The 20,582-nt window shown below is 36.8% G+C and overlaps 1 protein-coding gene across 1 annotated transcript in view; it reads left to right on the top strand.

Moving 5' to 3' along the window:
- Positions 1-2,431: 2,431 nt before the first annotated feature.
- PTPRD (protein tyrosine phosphatase receptor type D) overlaps positions 2,432-20,582 on the top strand; it is a 218,202-nt gene continuing 200,051 nt past the window's right edge. Inside the window, exons 1-2 of the mRNA XM_057421164.1 lie at positions 2,432-2,592; positions 7,303-7,444. The gene's annotated coding sequence lies outside the window, so the exon portion shown is untranslated. The remainder of the gene's footprint in view (positions 2,593-7,302; positions 7,445-20,582) is intronic.

The raw sequence follows: 20,582 nt of genomic DNA, 5'->3' as shown, positions 1-20,582 counted from the left end.
ACAATGGAGTGTTAAAAACTACACTGAGAGCAATGGGTGGGGGAACTTTCAAGCATTGGGATACACACTTACCAAAGGCCACCTGGTTGGTCAACACCAGAGGATCTGCCAACAGGTCTGGCCCAGCCCAGTCAGAACTTTTACATATTGTAGAGGGGGACAAAGTTCCCGTGGTGCATATGAATAATTTTCTTGGGAAGACAGTCTGGGTTATTCCTGCTTCAGGTAAAGGCAAACCCACTCATGGGATTGCTTTTGCTCAGGGACCTGGATATACTTGGTGGGTGATGCGGGAAAATGGGGAAGTCCGATGTATACCTCAAGGGGATTTGATTTTAGGGGAAAACAGCCAATGAACTTAATTGTATGCTGTTTCCTGCTATGTAATATTTTTATAGCCCATCAACTAGATGTCTCCAGGTCACCAGCGACTGGCCCTGACTTCCCTCCAACCATCATCCCAATGGAGAATGAACTTTGATAGAACCAGATGATTTCCGCAGTAAAGGAACGACCAGCATCATCAGGCTACGATCGAATACTGCACACAGCCTTTCCTGCCCTGAAAGATTGTTACAAGAGATGGAACCTGACATCATGTACCAAATGGACTTGGCAGCATTATAGGGATTGGTCCATGTACTAAGAAAATGATCTCTTTCTCTTGGTCTGTCTGTATATGGATGTATATATGTGGTAGAGTGATGGTGTATTGAACATATGGGATCTGAGCATGACGTGAATGGTATGGAATAAGGGGTGGATAATGTCCTGGGTTCAGCAGTAGCAGTCATGTTTCTCCTTCGTGGTAGCTGGCGCAGTGCTGTGTTTTGACTTCCAGCCTGGGAACAGTGCTGGTGATACCGATGTTTTTGGTTGTTGCTAAGTGATGTTTACCCTGACCAAGGACTTTGTGAGGCTCATGCTCTGCCAGGGTGGAGGGGAAGCCGGGAGGAAGCAGAGACGGGGCGCCTGACCCAGGCTAGCCAAAGAGGTATTCCATAGCACAGCACATCATGGCCAGGGTGGGGGGTAACTGGGAGTTACCGGGAAGGACACGGGCTTCCGGGTGGGACTCGTTTCTTGGCCGGTGGTATTGTATTCTCTTCCCTTGTTATTTTCCCTTATCATTGTTGTAGTTGATAGTAGCGGTGGTGATTTGTGTTGTACATTGGTTGCTGGACTGTTCTTGTCTCAACCCGTGGGAGTTGCACTCTTTCGATCCTCCTCCCCGTTCCTCTGGGAGCGGGGAAGGGGAGAGCCCTGGGGGGGATGGAGGGCCTTGATTGCTCTCAGCCCGTTACCACTCACTGTGAGTGAGTGAACAAGCTGTCTGGCTAGAGTTTAAACCACGACAGACATCAGAAGTGAAGTGCAGCAACTTAGAAATTAAAGCTAGTACGGTATGAGTACATAACGGTCAGAACTAAGAGAGGAAAGTGAATAAGAGCAAAGAAATTGAGAACAGAAAGGAGCTGATGGTTGAAAGTAGAAGATGAGAGAAAAAAATCATTGCAACATCTGCTATAGAGCAGCTACATATAATGACTTAAAACTGACAATGTATTCTCTTCACAGCATTCAAATCAGTATCTTGAAGTGTATTGGATCTCTAAAATTTCTCATCTAAGAAAGAGAATGATGTAAATATTTACAGCAACTCTTCAACATTTCTGTACTGTGGTTAGACATAATCTCATCTATTTTTATATTAAATCTGTAGAAGTCCTGTCTTGTCTTTGTGGTTTTTCAAAGGCTTTGTTTCATCACAAGGCTGATAAATTAATTTTAATTGTGGCAGGAAAATATAAGGAAATAAAAGGTTAGGTAATAATTAAAATGCCTTTTCCTACTTTTAAAATTATTTCTCCATTTCTTTCTCCTCTCCTGTTGTTCCAGTAGTTGGATCTGAGTCTTTCTGACAGAGTGGAATAATTTAGGAGTTAACAGGAGCAATACATGAAACTGTGTCCAAGCATGATTCTCTCTTCTGTTGCAGTCCTTTACACATGGACTCTTAATACATAGTAATTTCCCTCTACCGCTGTGAACTTATAAACACTTTCTCCTAAATGTCACTCATTTTAATGGCTTAAAGGTGGGAATCCTGTTTTTGTGACATCCTGTGATCATAACATCAAGTAACAAAACATGATTTTATTCCAGCTGATTGATGAGCTCATTTTGCAACAGAAGACAAATTTTGGTTTTCATTTATAATGGTCAAAAAATATAATTTGTGATCTTGCTATTCTGATGCTATCAGATTTCTGTTTTAATATACATTTCACTAGTAAAATGTGTAAGTACTTTCCTGAGCTTTTAGATATTCTTCTAATGCTTTCTCATGCAGGTGAATACTGTCACTGGAGAATGTTTTTTTCATTTTGATATTCTGACATGGCTTACTTTTTATGCTTACTATGTGTTATTTTATTTGTTTCAGCACCACCAAAGTTTACAAGAACTCCCGTTGACCAGACAGGGGTTTCTGGAGGAGTTGCCTCGTTCATCTGTCAAGCCACAGGAGATCCAAGACCTAAAATTGTCTGGAACAAGAAGGGAAAGAAAGTCAGCAATCAGAGATTTGAGGTATTAGGTCCATTGTTCTGTTCCTCTGAAAAACATTAATTCAAACCTCACTTTTAATCCCAATATGTGTTCTTTATTATCAGTAATTAAGCAAAATAGACATGACTATAGGGGATGATTTAGTAAGAGCAGTCTTTTGAAGTTTTGAATTTGTAAACTGTTTATGCATAGCACTGCTAGAAAGAAAACTGCTACTGCTGTTTCTAAACTAGCATGATCTAACAAGGGAGCCTTGACATGTTTCTGTTGAGCTTTTCCGTGAAGGAGATGGGAGGGGAAATTACTTGAGTAGTAATTGCTGTCTCCAGAGGGCAAGCCACCTCCTTTTGTGGCAGTGTGTATCAAACAGACCTAGGCTTCTACTGCTCCTGCTGCCACAGTTGCTTACCGCTGTTGCAGAAAGAGATGAAAGGAATGTTGTACTTCCTGCTGCTGAAAAGGAAATGTAAAATGTGCTTGCATTTGATACTTTTCTTAATAATAATCTAGGAAAAATCTTTAGAGGAAACTGTTTCTCTCCACAACCTTCAATTAATGGTGGTAATCTGTTCAAAGGATACTGGTTATTTGGGGAAATAAGACAACAAATACTATTCTTACTTTTAGTGGCAGGAATGAATTAACTTTTAATGTTAAGAAAAATCTCAGAAACTGGGAGAAGGCTTGTAGAATGGATACCAAAGCTGGCACTAAGAGTATAGAACTGTATAATCATAGAATCATAGAATAGTTAGGGTTGGAAAGGACCTTAAGATCCTTAAGGCAGGGACATCTTACACTAGTCAGCCAAGGCTCTGTCCAACCTGGCCTTGAACAGCGCCAGGGATGGAGCATTCACAACTTTGGGCAACCCATTCCAGTGCCTCACGACCCTTCTTCCTTCCTTATATCTGAACTAAACTTCCCCTGTTTAAGTTTGACCACATTACCCCTTGTCCTACCATTTCAGTCCCTAATGAAGAGTCCCTCCCCAGCACCCTTATAGGCCCCCTTCAGATACTGGAAGGCTGCTATGAGGTCTCCACTCAGCCTTCTCCAGGCTGAACAGCCCCGACTTTCTCAGCCTGTCTTCATACAGGAGGTGCTTCAGTCCCCTGATCATCCTTGTGGCCCTCCTCTGGACTTTTTACAACTGTTCCATCTCCTTTTTATGTTGAGGACACCAGAACTGCACACAATACTCCCAAATGAGGTCTCATGAGAGCAGAACAGAGGGGCAGGATCACCTCCTTCAACCTGCTGGTCACACTCCTTTTGATGCAGCCCAGGATACGGTTGACTTTCTGGGCTGCAAGCGTGCACTGAAGCCGGCTCATGTTCAGTTTCTCATCAACCAACGCTGCCAAGTATATAAGTTTCCCTGTTTCTGTTTACTATCTTCAATGTTAATTAACAGAATTCTGCATTAAGAAAACAACTATTTGGAAGATCACTAATCTGTATATAAAACAATTGTGACATGCATTTTAGGAGCAAATTATCTAAGATGTATTCTGTGTTTTTACTGGTATTTGAGAAAATTGTTTGCCGTGGCTTTCAAGTTAGATTCACATCAGCAGAAAATAATTGCATTGCTTGTATGAACTAAATTTCTGTCATTCTATTTTTGTTCAAAAAATACTTAGAGGTGTTGGAATTTGTTCATTAACCAATATAAGTCTTTTCCTGTATCTTTATTACAATGTAAGAAATAGAAGCATGAATTTTCATGGGATCTCCTAGTGCCATGAACTGTTTGCACTTTGCAGAGCATGCGCAGAGCTGTAATTGGCTAGAGGAATTAATCTAGAAATTTTATCATAGGTGCTACACAATTTATCCCCTCCTGGTCACAAAATTTTCACTCAGGTCGAGTTCTAAACAGTGAAGGATCAAGCATGTACATATTTACTATATTGGGTCAGGTTTATTTTGCAATGTATTATGGTTTATTTGCTTCACATATTGTTTTCTATGTACCCATGTACCTGGTTTTAAGGAGAATAAGCAAAAAATTAACCAGTTTTAGTTCCATAGAAAAATGTTTGAATGGAACCCTAAAAAAATAATGTAAAATGTTTTAAAAGTGCCTTTAGTGAACTGTGTAACAAGCTGTATAGCAGATGGAATGTAATTCAAAGAAATAGAAAACACTTGCCCACTATTTTATAATTTTTACTATAAACACTGAGCAGAGTAGTTACAAAGTGTGTAGAGTACATCAATATTTCAAGCTGCTTTCCTTCCTGTCCAAACTAAGGTCATTAATTCGTGCTCTAGAACCTCTGAATAAGAGCAGAACAATAGAAATGGCACATGGAACATCTGGGAAACAAGAAACATCTAAGACTGTCAGCTGCAACACTACGAGAATTAATTAATATGGCTTCTTTTCCTCTTCTTTCGCATTAGTAGTTTGTATATTTCTCTGAGTTTGGTTACTTAGCAATAAAAGCTATGAAAATGTTTTACCTGGCCATGTATCTTCACAGAAGCCCCGTAAATACAGATGCAAAGGACTTCAGTGGGCCATCTAATCCATATGCTTTCCCAGGGATGCTGGGGTTTATCTCCCTTCCCCCTAATAAACTTGGACAGCCTCCTACAGTGTTTCATGAACCTTGCCATGAGTTTTGTTTTTTTGTTGTTTTTTTTTTTTTTTTTTTTTTTTTTTTTTTTTCATGTGGAACCTGAACTTTTTTGCTGGAACGTGAAGTACATAGCAGTTGGCTATCTAGCAGTGGTGGAACAAATAATTTATTCCCTCTCTTTTGACAGTAACCCATTTATACATTTGAAGATTATTATCATTAAATGTGGAATGTTCTTACTTACAGGCTAATTCTCGCAAATGAGTGAGAATAGTGGTGAGAGCTGTAGATTGTTTTTGAAATTAAAGGCTGCAATTAAGACATTGTGGCACTTCACTATTATTCTTTCATATTTTATTTCCATTGCAAGTATGAATGAACATGATACAAGAAGATTATTTTTCTCCTCTTGCTTCAAACCAATTAAAATGTTATGAATTAGGAAAATCTACTTTAAGTTACTAAGAAGTCTTTCTCAGATGAACTTTACAAGAATCAGAGAAAGAAAAAAACATATTTAAAAAACTGTACCATTCTACCCTGTGGTATGAGCCTGATTTTATTAAAAAATCCATGCTTTAGAAGAAAAATAAAATCTCATTCATGAGATGGAGGAGTGGGAGGAATTAACTGTCTGTGATGTGCAGAAAGGGAGACAACTCATCACAGGAAAAGTAAATGCATTTTAGGATACATATTTTGGGCACACCATACTTGAAACTTAATCTCTGCAATATTTACCCAATCCAGTCTTCTGCAACTGTTTTTTTGTTGTCCATCCAGCTAAGATTTTATTTGGTATTCTGAATTTAACATAACAAGTACTTACTTTTAAGTAATGATTGTGATTATTTGGAACCCATGCTTTCATTTTTCTCTACAAATCATTAGTTTGTCTGCTTTAAGATTATGAAATGTTTCTTTCCCTCATTAATGTCAGTTTAACAAGAATTCTATTCTTTTATTTTTGCTAAGATCAGATGGAGATTTTATGGTGTTTACATTTAATAAGGATAATGGCTTTACTTAACAAGGAAAAATAATACAGCTAGTAGACTATGTTATCAGAAAAAAAGCCAGTGTTTTGTCTTATTCTCGCTTAGACCTCTCCCATTGCTAAGAAGAAACTGAGCAATTCCTACAATGAAAATGGGAAGATAATGAACATACGACCGTAGTTCCTAACCCTCCACTATATTCTCTCTTAGAAGATCTAGTAGGTTGCTTGTGTATAAGTTAGACATACATACACAAACACATGCAAATAGGCATATATGTAATTTTTTTGTGGGTATGTATATATAGATTATGGTCTAATAAGATTTTTTTTATATACAAAAAAAAAATAAAAAAAAAAAAGACTGTCCTTTCTTGAGAAGTGCATTTCCTGATGGTGGTACTAATATATATTATTGACAAATGCATATATATTTTTAAAGTAGATAGATAGTACTGAATTATTAGGAAGGCTTTTCCAGTGCCTGGAGTGCTGCAGTACTCAGCAATAGCTGATGTGATTCTGACTGCAGAGCAGGAAGGAAATAAAAACATTAAATTAATTATTTCTCATATGAAAATCAGTATTTTTTGCATAAATATTGCAATTTTAAAGTTTAGCCTTATTATTTAGCCTCAACTGATCACATGTTTTCTAGCATATTGTTGGATACATTTTCTTTATGTTATTTGGGTTAAATGCATATCTAAACTATCTTGTTCAGAAGCTGATGACTCTTACTCAGTTTGGAGCTAAATGAGTAAGTAAACTGAACTCTGTGAGTGGAGTGGGAATATAGCCTACAGCAATTAAAATGAATGTAACTGGCATTTGGAGGTAGAGTACTTAAGCAAAGAGAATGGAAGGAGGTTATTGGTGAACTTCAGGATAAAAGAGCATTAAGTTACAGAATCATTTCTTACAGCTCTTGTTAGATGGTTTCTTGGGTTGGTTTGTTTTTGTGTTTTTTTTTTTTTCCATCTGTGTGGAATTTGTTCTAGTACATGTATTTGGAAAATGAACCTGTCTTTGAAGACATGAATACCAGCAGGTGTGAACACGAACAGGGATGTTCATGAACAGATTAACTAAGGGATAGGCATTTGTAACAACATCTGTGACAGCTTTTGTTTCCTTCTATAGGTAATAGAATTCGATGATGGATCTGGATCAGTTCTCAGAATACAACCACTGCGCACGCCACGAGATGAAGCTATTTATGAATGTGTGGCTGCCAATAGCGTTGGTGAAATTAGTGTGTCCACAAGACTCACTGTTTTACGAGGTAAGTCCTTTCTAAACATAACAAATTCACTTTGTAATGCTGAAAGTGCAATGTAGTTTTAAAAGAGAAGTTTCTCTCCAGGAAAGTTAAATACATTTTCTTATCAAATGGACATTATCATAGTCCTGATATTGTTAAATACAGACTTTTTCACATAATATATGAGTATTGTGTTTATGATTTTTTAATCAGAAAAGGCAAGTATGTAGTAATGTGAGTATGCGGAGTATAACAGTTGCGAATGAAGGAAAAAGTCAGAAATAAGTGAAACAGAACTGACACGAGAAACAGTTTATTGCATCAACTGTTGATCAGACCCCAGTGCTTTATGAATGCACTTGATTTACATTTTAGTTCTGCCCTGGGTAGCTTAGCTTTGTGTGATCAGCATTTACACAGAAATTTGCCCAGTTAACAGCGACCTTCAAAAGTTGCATAAATGTTCTTTAGAGGAGGTTAAGCCCTCCTACAGGATTTCCTACCCTCCTTTCTCCCCCCTCACTCCCCCCCAGTATAATACATAGGAAAAGTGAAGGTTTCTTCCATTTCAAATAGACATCACCTGAATTGTATTCTTACTTTGGCAAGAAGTTTTTGAAGACTGTAAAAGAAAAAGTCCATTTTTTTCAACTATCCTTCAGAGGTGAGGGTATGAATGTACTGCTAAAGTGTATTGTCTAGATAGTACTCGAAGGAGTAAATCCTAGTAGTAAAATGACCTGAATGTTTCATTCTGTCACCTGGAGATGAATGGAAACTGACTTTGGAGACACTTCATGAAATATCACACTCTTCAGATTCAGTTCTGCTTTTATAACTGGTGATTAGTCTTGTACTGTGATAGTACATGGCATTACTTGATTTTGTAGCATTAACTGCTGAGTGCCTGTTTATAGGGATTGCAGATGATTAGTCAGCTTTACCGAATTCAGATGAAAATCTGTAAAAAGTATGATTTAAATCATTTTTTATTCCTTCTATCCCAGCAAATCTATGGTGACAAAGAGAATTCTTTCATTTTTCTCTAATGTTGTTTTTTTCATTAAAAACAAACAAAAACCAACCCACAAATATTTTTTTTTCATACTTTCAGTAGCTATTTGAATCAGGACAGACTGTCCTGGTGTTACTGTTGCAGAGAGCTAAGAACAGTACGTACATATATAACAAATAAGGTGTTTATTTCTCTCCTAGATCTAGCCTGGTGTTAGCAAACCTCTGTAATATTTAGAGTTCTTATCTCCAATGCCATGATTGTTCCTTCTGTTACCTTTTAAAACTTCTTCACAGTCTAGCCAACAGAAGTGGGAAAACTGATAGGTTTGTGTTTTAACACCACTATGGACCTGTTCTTAATTCTCTTAAGATAAGGTTTTCCCTTTATTAACTGATAGAAACACTTTTTTATGCACAACTTCCACATTGCTGAAAATGAACATAAAATGATACTTCCACACTGTGTTAAAAGTTTTTTAAATTAAAGGGAGATGGGAAGAGGAAAGGGGAGGAGGTGGGGAGAGCAAAAACAAATGTGAAAACTCAGGTGAAAGTAGAACTTTTTGTCTTCAGAGTTTCTTGAAATGTGTTCACAAGACTCTCTGATCTTGAAATGTGCACGCATGTGTTCTGCAAGATACTGTTCCAAACCAACCAAAGTTCTCATTTTGGGGTTTGTAGAGAAGAAGCAACAGCCCTCATCTCTCTGCCAAGGGCCATAACAGTTGAAGAAGTTGAATGTCAGAACTAACTGATTGTAAAATGTGATGTTTCTTTGCTTGCCCTTTTGATTATTTAATCAATTTCATTTGAGGCATATCTGATTCTGCTCCTATTTCTTACTCAAATAACTCAATGCTACCTCAGACAACCTTAGGGTCCTATCCTGTTTTAAAAAAGTATTGCAACACTAATGGACGTTCAGGACATTCCCAGGAGTTGAAGTATCTACCTATATTAATATTTGTTTGTTTGTTTCACAAAGTCCAGTTTAACTGCTGCAAATCATATGTGCAGCGCAAAAGAGCAGCATTTTTGCCAAAGTATCCATATTTTTAGAGCCAAACTTCTTGGTTTGGGAGCATGCGGTAGTTCAGGCATGACAGGTTTCACTCTTTTTTGTATCTTTCTTATGCTATGACCAATCTGTAGTACTTGAGTCTCTTAAGAACTGTGAATATAAATGAAGTCTTCAGAAAAGGCAGCTCTAAATGATAACATTTCAAGGCCTTAGTACAGACAAAGTATTGGGCTTTTTTTTTTTTTTTTTTTCCCAAAGTAAATCAGGGAAAGTTCCAGGCCAAACTTTTGCATCCTAAACTGAGTATTCATGATAGTTTGGACCGAAACTGAATGAGATAAACAGAAACTACTTTTGATTTTCTGTATACAAAGGAAGCAGCTGCATTCTGGGACAGATTCACCTACATGTAAATGCTGAATTTCAAGTCACCTTCCAGACAAGTGGAATCAATGCTATTTATTTTGGAGCAATTTAAAAAAAAAAAATAAAAAAAATCTGTTCTGAGAACCCTATGAGTGGAGCAGTGCTTTGATTGTTCAATTTAAAATAATTATTGTGCAATAGGCAATGAAAAACTGTAAAGTGCAGGATCTTCCCAAAGTCTGCAGATGCCAGAGATGGAATAGTTTTCCTTTTATTGTCCATCCATTTCTCATTAAATCCACCTAACGGTTTTTTGGTCTTGCAAGTGGAAGATAACCGGCTTTTTTCCTGTCTCTAGAATAACGATTCTGGCATCATATGCAAGCGTATAAACTGTTCTGGAAGGAGGAAATAAGGTGCCTCCTTCTAGTGGACAGATCAGCAACAATTCCATGCTCTCATTTTTTAAATTATTTTTAATTATTATTCCTTGATACAGTTCTGCCAAGACTGTAAGGATTGAAAGAAACTTAGCTTCTACTACCTCCTGAGAAGGTATATGACTGCAGCATAGAAGACTGCAGGTTTTAAGCAAAGATGAAGAAGGTCCAGTACAGCAGAGCATCCATGTACATTCTACTATCACTGCTGTTTCCTTTGTTCCTTTGCTGTCTGGGAAGTAAAGAGAGACTACACAGGACACTTAAGCAGAGGGTTGTCTGTTTACTCAGCCCACTATTTTCACTATTATTGTTGATCATACTGTGCATTATAGAAGTACAGACATGTAGCATCTTTGTAGCATGAGCGCTGCGTAAGGATGGGAGAATTATTATAAAATTTCTGTGGGAAGTGCCTAGGGCAGTTACTCCTTTTTATGCTTTTTAGAAGCTGATTGATTTAATGTCAAGCAGTCAATGCTGCATAAAATCAAAAGTGAAATATTTACATCAAAGTGTTTCCTTGCCCATCGATACACAGAGGTTGATGTAGAGATAATTGAGAGAAGTGTTTTTTATTAGACTCTTGGAACTGCTGGAGGTTTTCAAACTTGAAAACCACACAAACAAACAAAACCAGAGATGATGAATTCAAGGTGCTACATTTTTGGTTTCTGATGCTAGCAATAGATTCAATGCAAATAGAAGAAAGGAGAAAGAACTCTTTAGAAATAATATGTCATCTGGAACAACTATCTCTGAGGGCATAGAAATTTGACAAATGGAGTGGCATGGCTACAATGTTTAAAAAGTGCTGTGGGGTGTCTCTCATTTCTAGACAATTGGAAGGAAGGACTACGTATTCTGGGCACTAGCTGCATGGTAAGAGAAATCTGTCATCTTCCAGCTGGCGCTGTATAAATGATGTACACCAGTGTTTATCAGACTTCACTGCAGTATAGTCACAGCAATTATTGCTACGGGACTGCTTGTAGAAAGTTGGCACCGATCCTGGTCGACAGGCTTTAGGAAGCGGAATGAATAGAAACAAGGAAAGCAAGAAAATACCCATATGAGACCTTTATACTCTGGAAAAACCACCTGTTTCTGTCTGCCCTGGACAGAAGGGGAAGGGTGAGGTTCTCAGTGACTTCTTTGCCTTAGTCTTCACCAGCATGTGCTTTGACCATACTGCTCAAGTCTTGGAAGGCAGACGCAGGGACTGTGAGAATGAAGACCTTAGGCCCACTTAGGAGAGGATCAGGTTTGAGATCATCTTAAGAACCTGAATGTGCACAAGTCCATGGGTCCTGATGAAATCCATCTGCAGGTCCTGAAGGAGCTGGCAAATGAAGTTGCTGAGCCACTGGCCATCATATTTGAAAAATCATGGCAGTCCGGTGAAGTTCCCAATGGCTGGAAAAAGGGAAATATAACCCCCATTTTCAAGAAGGGTAAAATGGATGACCCAGGGAACTAGAGACAAGTCAGTCTCACCTCTGTGCCTGGCAAAATCTTGAAGCAGATTCTCCTGGAAAGCATGCTAAGGCACATGAAAAACAACAAGGTGCTTGGTGACAGCCAGCATGGCTTCACTAAGGGGAAATCACGCTGTGGCTGACTTCTAAGTTACAATGTGTCATGAGTTTCTTTATGCAGGCATATCTGTGGTAACTGATGTTAGTGATTTAGTGAATACTGCAACTTATGCATTCTGTAACAATTAGTAAAAATACAAAGGTCTATTGCTGTAAATATAGAATGCAGGGTATTGAGTTCAACTTCTAGTTTATACGGTTGATCTTACACACGGTTATCTTGTTGAGTTTTGTATAGGTCTGTAAAAAGCTATGTTTGTAATCATTTTAAATATATGAAAATGATTGAATAACTGCTGTAAGTATTGTTGTAAGTTTGTGGCAGGTGCCTCACCTCATGTTTTCTAAATTTTATTTTTTTTTATATTTCAATCATGTCTCAAGATGCAAGATTTATCAAATAAATTTTTCTCATCAGTTCATATCTTGCTTACACTTTTTTCTTCATTTTAAATATGCAAATTTTCCCTTTCTTGCCATCATTTCATTGAAAAAAACCTGCTCCAGTCATTATAAATTTAAAGCTACGCAGTAGAAATCTTCTTCCAAAAAGAAAGCAGTCACTTTGAAAAAGTGAATGAAACAGCAATCCTAAATTTCTTGATTAGCAATGTAAATCCCTTTAGTCAAGACTTTCATAGATTAGTTACTTTGGAAAATCAGGAACAGTCTGCTCAACTTATAACACCCTTTAAGATGTCTTAAGAAGGTATACATAGTCATTGAATTTTTTTGAGACTTCTGTCCTGACTTTATTCCCTATAAACAATTCTTTTTACTCATGAAGTTTCTTTCAACTCTTTGTCGACAAATATTTTAACATGCTTGCTTGTTCAGTTGTACTTGCTCAGTGAACATACATTGAGAAAGCTTTTCTGCTGCCAACTAGTAATATCAGCTATCATTATGTCTTCTTAAGGAATTTTTTTCTTCTTTCTATTCTTCAGTGAATTTTATGTGCGGCTGAATTTCACACAGCCATATTTTTGCTTTACATACAATGATATAAAATTATCCAGTTCAGTTTCAAATATTTGTATATGTGCACAGGATCAATTTATTTTTAAAATATTAGCAGTAGTAGAATAATCTTAATGTCTGATATTTGGATAGCCCTAACAGATGAACATTGGCTTGAAATCAGTTAGTTAGCTAGGCTGTATCGTATTTAATCTCATTGTATATCTGTGAAAGAAGAGAAACTTCTGGGTGCTAGATCAGAAATAGATGTCTGGCAGTTGTGATCTAAGAAGAGGAATTGAAATAACACCAGACCAAAGCAGATGAGTTCTATTTAGCTTGAAAGAATTCTTCACTGGATGATTTTGGCTAAGAATGTACCCCTGTTAAATACTTTCAGACAACAGCTTAATTACTAATTTTAGCATAACCCCTATTTGGGTATTCCCATTTTAGTATCTACTGACCATGTCTAATATTATAAACATTTTTGATAATAAGAGTGAATATATGCTAGCTAATTGGAAAATGGAAAGTAAGACATCCTAAGTCAATCAATTTTAAAACACATTTGCTTTATACTTTTTTACCCCACTCATTGGTGCCTATGATGATGAAGTCCCTTTTCCTAGACCATCATCCCCAAATCAACAGAAATCTGTGAGGAACAAGTAACAATGAAAACAACTGAAAAGGAATTAGTTGGGCGGGAGGGATATTTCTCGCAGAAGCAGTATTGGTGATGTAAGGATAGAATTAAAGTGAACTCGCCTAACTCTAAAAGAACCATGGCCTGCTATATACAATAGATTACCGTTTTGATCTTTTTTTCTCAAAGACTGACCCAGATATAAGCAGCACAAAGATAGGATGTTACAAATGATCTTTACAAGAAAAGGCAGAGCATTAGCTATGTGTACAACTGCTGTCTGTTCTGGATAAGGATAAATTTATTTTTTTTAGACTTCTGTGCTATTATTTTGATATTTTGCAGTGTTATGTGTTTGTGTTTCTGCCTGGATGTAAGGCAATTCAATTTAAATAAAACTGTTAAGTTTTTGAAATGGTGTGTCACTTGTCTAGTTTTAAGTAATAAAAAAAAAAAAAAAAAAAAAGTTTTTCTTACACCTAGAATTTTTATAACGTATTTTTTTTTTCCTGAAATTAGTTGTTTTTCATGCATTAAAGGCCTTGGCCTTATGCACAGTACTATTGTTTCAATATCAGGGTTTAAGTTTATGCAAGCTTTCATTGTCCAATGGCCCATTCTCTTAATTGAAGCCAATACCTTAATGAAATCCAGTGCAATTAATAAAGTGCCATGTTTCATGATGTTATTGTAATCTATGGCTTCAATTCTTCATGCATTTTATCTACCCATATGTCCACTCACTTAACAAACCTTTAAAATATTAATTAGCAATGTAACTGTCATTACTGCAAAACACGAAAGTAAAACTGACAGCGGAAATCTAGGGAAATTTTTCATGTCAATATTTCATATTGATTAAAAAAAAAAAGGTAACTCTAGAGGTTATGTGTTTGAGGAGATGATACAATGATTAGACCCTCAACCCCTGACATGTCAGCATATCTGTAGAGGAACCCAGTGGTATAGCAGCCAGATAGTTTCGATTTAATTGTTATCACAGCAAATATTCATATAAGATGACTCATATGGCATCATAAAACCAAGGCAATTACTAAAATATGCCATTCATGTAGTATGTCTTCCTTCAGCTTTACAGGCTAGCAGTTTCTGTGAATGCTTTTATCTTATCAAGTGCACTGTTAGGATGACAGATACTAGTGTACTGAAGTGACAGTAAAATTAAATCGATTTTAATGTAATAAGTTCTAATCTTCAAATACAGAAAAAGTCTAGTAAGAAACCTTTTTCACATATATCTGAAACAGTAATTTAAAACTTAAAGAAAGCTTATGTAATAGTTCAGCTTGCTTAGACTAACAATAGGACATAAAATAGTATTAACTACTGTGATTGTTAAGTTTTCAAAGATTTCACATAGGAAGCAAAACCTAAAGAGTATATACAGAAGTGTTTAAAGTATTTTTGGTGAACATATAAACATTAAAAAGAAGCTGAAATTCAATGGATCTTGTGAAAGCCAAAACTACTTTGATTAGTGGGACTAATAATACACAATTGTGAAACTGTTACTTTTAACTGATGCAAGAAAGTAAAGGAGGTTTCATTCCATTAGTGTGGTAAGAGGTTGAAAGAGCTGTGCTTATAGTGGCTCTCTGGGGAGAGAGAAACTTTTATGAGTACTCTTAAGACTTAGGCAGGATATAAAATCCTGTTATGGTATGTATCGCTTCATCGTATTTCAATGCTTGCTGTAAACTGCTGTGAAGTTCTGCAGCTGTCTTACTACTGTTTCAATTATCTTTGTGGCAGAAATGCATTAATAAAGTTACCACTCACCAGTTGAGTAGCAAACAGAATTTTTTTGCCTTCACTTGCAAATAGATAAATTGTGCAAAATTGTGACTTAAGTCCACTGTGATTCAAATTACTGTAAAATTGCTACAAAGAATCTACTGTGATGTAAAATGTTAGATAGTAATGGACTGTATCAGTGCATGCTTAATATGACAACAGCGAAACAGAATAATGAGGTGATTTTTCAAGTGGAAGCATTTCAATAAGCTTTTCAGTCAAATACAGTCAGAAAGTCCTGATTAGAGCCAGGTGCTTCATTAGGACCATCAATGCACCTGCATCTTAGCTTGTGACACTGTGGTCTTTCATAGCATTGACATATTTGAGGACATATTGCCTTAACTGTGCATATGTGAGTTGTTATTATCTGAATTACTGTTATTACTGTTACAGCAGTAACAGTAGAGAAGACCCAGGAAACTGCAGACCTGTTAGTCTAACTTCAGTTTCAGGAAAAAATATAGGGAAGATAATACTTGGTACTATTGAAAGGAATTTAGAGAACAATGCAGTTATTAGGCACAGTCAGCATGGGTTCACAAAGGAAAAGTCCTGTTTAACTAATTTGATATCCTTCTGTGGTAAGGTCACCTGCTTAGTAGTGGGTGAAGGGAAGGTGGTGGTTGTAGATTTTATGGATTTTAGTAAGGTTTTCACACTCTCCCCCACAGCATTCTTCTGGACACATTGTTCAAATGTGGGATGAGCGGGTTGACGGTGCACTGGATGAAGAACTGGCTGAAGGGCAGGGCTTGAAGAGTTGTAGTGAATGGGGCTACATCTGGCTGGGTACTGGTTGCCAGTGATGTTTCTCAGGACTCAGTTCTAGGGCTACTTCTGTTCAATAAATTCAGTAATGATTTGGGTGCAGGAGTTGAATGAACCTTTAGCAATTTTGCTGATGATACCGAGCTGGGAAGGGCTGTTGACTCTCATGAGAGACAGGCCTTGGAGAGGGATCTAGACATACTGGCGCATTGGGCTGTGATTAATGGGATAAAAACCAAATGTGGATTTGTACAGAGCAAAGTAAACAGAGTAAAACTGGACACAAGTGTAAATTAGGAGAGGAGTGACTGGAAAGCAGCCCTGCAGAAAGGGATCTGGGGCTGCTGTTCAACAGCAGGCTCAATAAGAGTCAGCAAACTGCATCCTGGGGTGCATCAAACACAGCATAACAGGGTGGTCAAAAGAGGGGATTGTTTCCCTGTATCCAGCCCCAGGTGAGGCCTCACCTTGAGTTGTGCCTTCATACTGGGCCCCTTCACATTTCAAAAGGATGTGGGATCCTTGAATGTGTCCAGAAGGGGGCAACAAAGCTATGAAAGGGCTGGAAGGCATGTCCTGTGAGGAGCAGCTGAAGACTCTGGTTTTGTCTAGTTTGGAGAAAAGGAGTTTGAGGGGCAACCTCGTTGCTCTCTACAGCTTCCAGAGGCATCGAATTATAGGTGGAGGTGCTGTTCTCTTCTCTTCCGTATCCCGTGATAGGACCCATGGAAATAATTCAAAGCTGCACCAGGGGAAGTTCAGACTGGATATTAGGAAGCATTTGCTAAGGCTGGTCAGGTACTGGAACAGGCTTCCTGGAGAGGCGTTTGATGCCTCAAGCCTGTCAATGTTTCAGAGGCTTTTGGGCAGTGTCCATAATAACAATTTTTGGCTTCTATTGTAATTAAAAAAAGACCATTTAGAGGAGAATGCTAAACAGCTTCACAGTTCTTTCACATTTCAATCAGTGAAGTTTTTTATCTTCTCTGTGCTCATTCTCTGCCTTTCAAAAAGAAATTTGTCCTGAAACAATATAGCCATATTTTCATATTCCATCTAACTTGGCTAAGAGCTGTTCTTGATTACTGTGAATATCCTTGTAAAGAAGACAGTTTTTTATGATCGCTGCTATGAATGGCAGTTAAAAAGTACATTTTCTATTTAGCTGTTGAAATTCAGTGCTTCTAGCTTAGTACCAAGCATAAAAGCTCATCTTGGCTCCCATATATTCCATTGTTTCAGCGGTTGCACTGCCCTGTTTTCACTAACCCTGTAATTTGTTTTCATAAAATATATCATCTTGTCTTAAATGGCATTATCAGCCCAGCTCCTAAGATAAACAAATCTGTATAGACAACTTCTATCGTAATGTTCACACAGAGATTTATTTGGGTTTTGGTTGTATAGATAAGGAAGAAGACTATCTGGGGAATCCTCTTCATTATACCTGCAGCAAGTGACTTTCAAGGAAAGTGAATTGAGAGGCTGAAAAGTTGGCAAGGATATTTTTGCAAAAAGCTACTGTTGCTTGGAACTTGATTTATGGCAAGAACATGAAGGCAAGTGCAGAAAAGCCATTAGTAAGCCCAAAAGCAATCATTTTTTGTTGTGGCGTGTTTCATACAGCAGACTGAAAACGGAATTGAGAGCATGTTGAAGTCAGTGAGAAAATGGTCTTCTAAAGCTGGACTTCAAATCAGTCAAATGTTGAGTTTGGTCATTAGTTGCAAGATATCAAAACCACAAAAAATGAGCAGAAGAAACTCTCAGGCTGTACCATTCACATTTTCTTTTCAAATCTGGAAACCTAAGTACAAGTTATTGGTAGTTCCTCTGATGGTTACTGGGCACGTACTCTTTCTGAAATTACTCAGATAGTAAAGATTCTGGTTTTGTTTTTTGTTGTTTTTTTTGGGGGGGGGGGGGATGAGGTTTTTTTTGTTTGTGTTTTTTGTCTGTTTTTGTTTTGTGTTCTTCACTGTTTTTTTTTTTTTTGTTTGGTGTTTTTTGTTTTTTCTGTTTGGTGTTTTTTGTTTGTTTGTTTTTTAGCTTAAGTCCTAAAACAATGGAGGATAGTTTTACTGTAAGATACATGGGGGTGGTGTGAAGTGGGGGTAGATGTGTTGTTTACTGAGTTACCTAGACTCAAGTGACAGTTTAAGTAGATATTCTTAAATGGTGGCCTAATTTTTGTGCGTTCTGAATGTAGTATTTGGCTGCAGCGAGATACTCTAGAAACTCAGCTCTTTGGAGCTCAACAGTCTAAGGCTGAGCTTACTATCAACCTTAGTGTTGGGTGATAACTCATGAGGCAGAATTTTATAAAACAGATTAATATTTAAAATGAAATTTATGTACATTCGATACTTCTGCTGTTCTTCAAAGATAGGAAATTGTGCGTGTGATATGTACCGTAGAAAGTTTCTAATGAGTGAGTCAAATAAACAAGGTGAAGTTTCAGATAGTTATTATTAGTTTTGTGTCTTCATTTACAGAAATTGATTTTATTCCTTGAGAAAAAGAGTAAGGTATGATAAGAAATCTTTTGGTACAAGTTATTCTGAGACTGGATTTTTAGAACGCATATAAACCAGAGAACCTCATGGACAGATTTATTGCAAATTTCATGTTAGAGGAAAGAACAGGCGGAAAGCTGGAGGCTGAACAGAACTAAGTACAGTTTAGCTTTCATCTTCAACTGGCAATGTAGATAGTTTTAGATACCTGAAACATATGTTAATTCTGCTTTCAGATAAGGCATGGGGACTGGTCTATTCTTTTTTTAGGTGAATTGGGAGCAGGGAAGAAAAATAATAGGTCATAAATAAATTCTGCTTTTGGTAGTTCTACGCTAACGAAGTTTAATTTACTTGCGCTTATGGCAGGGGAAGGGGGTGGGAAACAGTCTTCCGGCAGCATAGCCATTTCCAGGTGTTCAGAAAATGTAAATGTGTATCTTTGAAATCATAACCTAAATTTTAAAATTATTTGACTGGTTTAATGATTAAAATAGGGGATTTATGGGTTTTGATCTTGTAGGACTTAAGTTTTCTATTTTTTCTCTTTGTTAACAGGAATTAGAAAGTTTAAAAAGAATGATGTTTGAATCTTGAGTACTGATAACATTAGTGTAGTCAAATGGAGGTTTTCTGATTTTGAAACAGAATAGTATTTAAAAGTTGTAGATTAGTCATGTGAGTTCTGGTAGAATTAATTTTTCACTTTTTCAGTAAATGTTATTAGGACTTTTTGTTCCATTTTCTTAATCTCCCACAATCATGTTGAATACTCTAAAGATTTACCATCTGCTTAAAATAAACAGTGAAATGATCATGTTTCATTAAAGAAAGGGCAATACTGTTAGGAACACATTAAACCTGGTATACACATTATGAACTTTCAGATACAGTCACTACATCTAGCTTTTGAGCATTAGATGGCAGTAGTGGTGAAACTCAGAGACATCTAAAATGGTGTGATGTTTTTGGTACTCTTTGGAATGATTACTTTTTGGTTTTGTTGTTCAAGAAATTTGATAATTGAATTTTTATTTTCTCTCTCTACCAAAGTCATTGCTAGGAAAAATCTGATATATGGAACAAGCTGAGAATTCTCTGTGAAGGGAACAGTTTAATGTCATTGTTTGCTTGTATCAAAAATTGGTGGAATTTTCATTCGTCTCAATTTTGGCTTTATGGCTTTTGATACTTACTCAAATGCATCTGCTGATTACACTGTGACAATTGCAGTTATAGTTCAAGGCTCCTCACCATAAAACAATTTTATAATGCAAAGACATTTTAGTTAATAAAATAAAGGGGAAAAATAAAAGAGGTATTTTTCAGCAGAAGTTATTGGTGAAGGGAGAATACAGTAGTGAAATGAAGAGTAGAAAGTGGATTCTGTATTTTTAGAAGCTTTTTGTATTCTATTCAAAGATGTCAGATTTATGTGTTTCTTTTGAACTTAAGGCAGTTTGCTTTTTGTTTTTCCTCTCTATATTTTAACTTGGATGAGAGTTATAGTACAATATCCAAAAAATAGAACACTATTATTATGTCGTACTTATGTAGCACAATATAATATAATACTCTTATCAGAGAGTGCAGTAAGATTGAGAAAAATAAATAGCCTCTCAAATGCCTAAGTTTTGTAAGCCAAAGGTAAAAACTCACTGTGAGTTACAGATGCAAGGAGAGAAAGAGCAATCCTACAATCAGATGGGATGTTAATTTGCAAATTGTGAGGCTTATTGCTCCTGGAAGAAATAAGTTCTGATAAAATAAGTTGAGGGATGATTTGGTACGATGTCTCCACTTAGAAATCTTTGGGGGCATAATTTCTTCCAGCCCCACCTCACCAAAATTGCTTGTTCCAACCACAGAAAAGTCTTATCAATATGAATAGTTCTAGAAAAGACTTAATTGTAATTACTTTTTCCTAGAACATGTGCATTAGCTGGAGATACTGTATCATAAGGCAGAAAGATAGAACTATTAAGGCCAAAGTCTGCTTCTTACAG

Source organism: Pezoporus wallicus, unplaced genomic scaffold, assembly GCF_028554395.1.
Source record: "Pezoporus wallicus isolate ANWC-B61680 ecotype Strahan unplaced genomic scaffold, APGP_CSIRO_Pwel_v1 contig_1278, whole genome shotgun sequence".
Lineage (NCBI taxonomy): Eukaryota > Metazoa > Chordata > Aves > Psittaciformes > Psittacidae > Pezoporus > Pezoporus wallicus.
The sequence above is the reverse complement of the archived record's forward strand: the minus strand, read 5'-3'. Positions and strand labels throughout refer to the sequence as shown.